The 4,422-nt window shown below is 48.1% G+C and overlaps 1 long non-coding RNA gene across 1 annotated transcript; it reads right to left on the bottom strand.

The window, feature by feature from the left end:
• Positions 1–306: 306 nt before the first annotated feature.
• Positions 307–3,984, bottom strand: LOC147971156 (uncharacterized). Its single transcript, XR_015604555.1, has 2 exons — positions 1,848–3,984; positions 307–601 (listed from the first exon to the last, which is right to left on the bottom strand). It is a non-coding gene; the product is annotated as an uncharacterized LOC147971156 (long non-coding RNA).
• Between the last annotated feature and the right edge of the window lie 438 nt (positions 3,985–4,422).

The following is a 4,422-nucleotide window of genomic DNA, read 5'->3' as shown; positions in this document are numbered from 1 at the left end:
TCGAACGAAGCGTCAAAAGAGCCTCTACTCGCCCGAAACCGCGTGAGACCAATGTTTGGTACTACAAGGAAATTACTTTTCTAATAACTCCGACACGGTCAACCTACCAGCCCGACGTCCAAAGGTCTAAACCGGGGTAGGTTTGTAGATTCATCTAGACGCTACGCAACCGCATCCGAAAAACATTCATACACAATGGCTGCCTAAGCACACATGCGTGTAACGCCCTTAATGCGGCTATATCTCCCACGTGTCGAAACACGACTTAGAGGCATAACCGCATTGAAAGCAATGTCGCAAGTGAGGTAATCTTCACACAACCCATGTACTACATAAGGGACAGAGATACATAGTTGGCTTACAATCGCCACTTCACACAAATACATGAATAAAGCATTACATCAACCAGATACAATCAAGTTCTGACTACGGAACCAAAATAAAAGAAGACTGCCTCAAATGCTACACAGATCCTCGATCGTCCCGACTGGGCTCCACTACTGACCAACTGGAAATGGAACAACCCAATGAACACGAACTTCATCGAGCTCCTCCTTGAGCTTGGTTGCGTCACCTGCTCGGTAACATCGGCACCTGCAAACTGGTTTTGGAAGTATCTGTGAGTCACGGGGACTCAGCAATCTTACACCCTCGCGATAAGACTATTTAAGCTTATGGGAAGGGTAAAAGGTATGAGGTGGAGCTGCAGCAAGTGACTAACATATATGGTGACTAACATACGCAAATGAGAGCGAGAAGAGAAGGCAAAGCACCTTCGAGAAAGTATGATCAAGAAGTGATCCTAAAACAACCTACGTCAAGTATAACTCCAACACTGTGTTCACTTCCCCGACTCCGCCGAGAAGAGACCATCACGGTAACACACGCGGTTGATGTGTTTTAATTAAGGTCAACTTCAGGTTTTCTACAACCGGACATTAACAAATTCCCATCTGCCCATAACCGCGGGCACGACTTTCGAAAGTTCAAATCCCTGCAGGGGTGTCCCAACTTAGCCCATCACAAGCTCTCACGGTCAACGAAGGATATTCCTTCTCCCAAGACATTCCGATCAGACTCAGCATCCAGGTTACAAGACATTTCGACAATGGTAAAACAAGTCCAGCAACACCGCCCGAATGTGCCGATAAATCCCGATAGGAGCTGCACATATCTCGTTCTCAGGGCACACTCAGATGAGACTAGCTACGAGTAAAACCAACCCTCAAGTTTTCCCGAGGTGGCCCCGCAGGCAGCTCGGTTCGGACCCACACTTAGAGAAGCACTGGCCCGGGGGGGTTAAAATAAAGATGACCCTTGAGTCTGCAGAACCCAAGGGAAGGTGGTAGGTTGTTAGTGCAAATGGTAAAACCAATGTTGGGCATTGCTGGAGGAGTTTTATTCAAGGTGAACTGTCAAGGGGTTCCCATTATAACCCAACCGCGTAATGAACGCAAAATCCGGGAACATAACACCGATATGACAGAAACTAGGGCGGCAAGAGTGGAACAAAACACCAGGCATAAGGCCGAGCCTTCCATCCTTTACCAAGTATATAGATGCATTAATTAAATAAGACATATTGTGATATCCCAACAAAATATCCATATTCCAAACATGGAACAAGCTCCAATCTTCACCTGCAACTAACAACGCTATAAGAGGGGCTGAGCAAAGCGGTAACATAGCCAAACAACGGTTTGCTAGGACAAGGTGGGTTAGAGGCTTGGTTCAACAATATGGGAGGCATGATAAGCAAGTGGTAGGTATCGCAGCATAGGCATAACAAAAGAGCGAGCAACTAGCAAGCAAAGATAGAAGTGATTTCGAGGGTATGGTCATCTTGCCTGAGATCCCGCAAGAAAGAAGAACGAGTCCATGAAGAAGTCAAATGGACGTAGTCGACCGGATCCTCACACACACGACATTATCGGAACCAACCCGAAGAAGCAACACCAGAAAAAAGCAAACAACATAGTAAACAACCACGACATGAACATGGCATGATGCACAATCACGTATGATGCATGTCCGGTTTAATGAAGCATGACATGGTAAAGTGCACAATCAATCCTACAAATTAAGTGGAGCTCATTATGCAACGGAGTTGCATATTGAAGAAAACACCACATGACTTATTTAGTTCTCTCTCGTTTATGTACCCAACAATATTAAATGTTGTTAAACATGGCAAGAGGGTGAAGCAAAGAAAACTACCTATCTAGTCAAGTTTAAATGAGGCCGGAAACAACAAACAACAAGTCCGGTAAAACCCCATATGCATATTTTGAGGTTTGGTACTGTTCTGCCCTAAACACAATTTTAGAGTTATTAAACATGCAAAATAAGGCCACCATGTTAAACTAGGCATTTTTCTACCCCATTTGCATATAAAGTTTATTAAATTCCGAGTTACGGTTATTAAGATATGAAATAAATCATTTTAACATGGCAAGAGGCAAAATATATGCAAACATCACCTTAAACATTTTTAACATGGATGAAAGTTGCATATCTTTAAACTAGATGAAATTCTAAGCATGTTTCATATATGACATGTTTTATTTGGATGCACGGATATTTAGTTATGAACAATTCAAAATGATGGCATAATTTGTAGTTATGCATGCACTAGAGAAATGCTAAATTGCAGTGAATAGGGAAAAAACATATGCGGGCCGAAAGTAATGCACTGTGCAAACCCAGAAGCAGGATTGGCCCGAAGCGGATGTTTGCACGTTTTGGAGAAAACACAGAGGAAAAGAATTGTTCGTGCGCTGCGATGGCCAGTGGGCTTACTGACTTGATTGACTGAAAAATGGAATTGAATACATGAGCAGAGCTTGATCTGAGTGAAGCAAAAATTGGTGAAAACAAAAGGTGCGGCCATGGGGATTTGAACCCTTTTCGCCCGGGTGGAAGTGCAGCGCAGCGACCAGCTGGGTTGAAACATTCCTTGTGGACTGTAGGGGTTCGTCCCTAAATGACGCATCCTCTCGAACTGAACTGAATTGAAGAAACACAAACAGGTAACAAAAAGGAAAAACAAGGGGGGCGCACGGGATTTGAACCCCAGATCCCTCAGATTAGCATGCGCGGCGATGATCACCAGGCTAGTGAGGGGATTGAGCTCAGATGGGGCGCAATGACTAAAGGCTGATCCTAGCTGCGGGATGGTCGCGTGCAGGCGGAGCGGCTGTAGGAGATTGGCTTGAGCACGAGCTTGAGCTCGTCCCGGGCATGGCGGTGAGGCAAGACGCAGCAGGGCCACGGGCTCGCAAACTAGCGCGGCCGTGCGCATGTGCAGACGCATGTGCGTGTTGGTGTGCCCGCGAAGGTGCAGCAAAGGGGCGGCGTGCGTGCAGAGGACGCGTGCATGCTGTGCGCGTATGTGCAGGAGGCGCATGGGTGTGAGGAGCTGGAGCACCTCATCCATGGCGGATATGGGATTGGCGACTCGGGAAGACGACCACGCTGACAGAATTGAACCGGAGGGAGAGATGGGGAGGAGCGGGGCTTCACCGTGGGGGTGCTGCTGGAGTCGTACGAGGTCGCGGGTGACTGGAGACGGCGGGATGGCGCGATGATCGACGGAGGCGCTTGGGTCCGTGAAGCAGAGGAAGCAGAGGAAGATGACGTCGAGGAACTTGGTGGCTCCGGCCTTGGATCGCAGCGGGAACGAGGTCGTGGAGGTCTCTTGGTGCGCGAGGACGGAGGGAACCGGCGGAACGGGCTACGCCGGAGAAGAGGTTCGGCTCGTCCCAGACATGGCATCGGGAGGCGAGGCAGCAGGTCGCGTGGGAGCCTCTTACCTGCGCAGCGGCGGCGGAGAAGAGGGAGAGGAGGAAGATGGAAAACCCTAGGCGAGGCTGGGGCTTTATAGGAGGGAGGCGCGTGCGTGGCTCGGCCACGGTGGTCATGTGGGCGCCATGGCCTCGTTTTACTGTGAGGGAAGAGACGAGAGGAGGAAGAAAAAGCAGGGAGGGAGAGACGCTGCAGGTGGGGTCCGGCTGGTTGTCTAGCGTGGCTATTACCATGCTAGCGAGAGGAGAGGCCAGGCACCAGTGCTGGCCTGCTGGTCGGCTCGGATGGGCCGCAGGTGGCCCGGGTAGGTTTGTCTCCTTTTTCCTCACTTAACTGATAAGCAAAAGAAATAGTATAGAACAGAAAGAATAGGGGCTTAGACGAAGAATTTCAGAGATACAAAAATACCTCTGGACTCCTGGAATTATGCACAATTTGATAAAAGTGATCTGGCAATTTTTACAGATCTAAAAATAATTCAAGTTTGAATTAAATTCGAACTTGAGCCATTTTTGAACCCAACCAAAACAACCCCAAAAAGGATGATATTTGACACAGAGGCAAAAGGCCTGGAGTAAGATCATCAGGAAATAAATGAACATTAATGGAGGATGGGGA

Source organism: Triticum urartu, chromosome 5A, assembly GCF_056163025.1.
Source record: "Triticum urartu cultivar PI428250 chromosome 5A, HENAU_Tu73, whole genome shotgun sequence".
Taxonomy (NCBI): Eukaryota; Viridiplantae; Streptophyta; class Magnoliopsida; order Poales; family Poaceae; genus Triticum; species Triticum urartu.
Note: the sequence above shows the minus strand (reverse complement) of the source record. Positions and strands in the feature narration are given on the sequence as shown.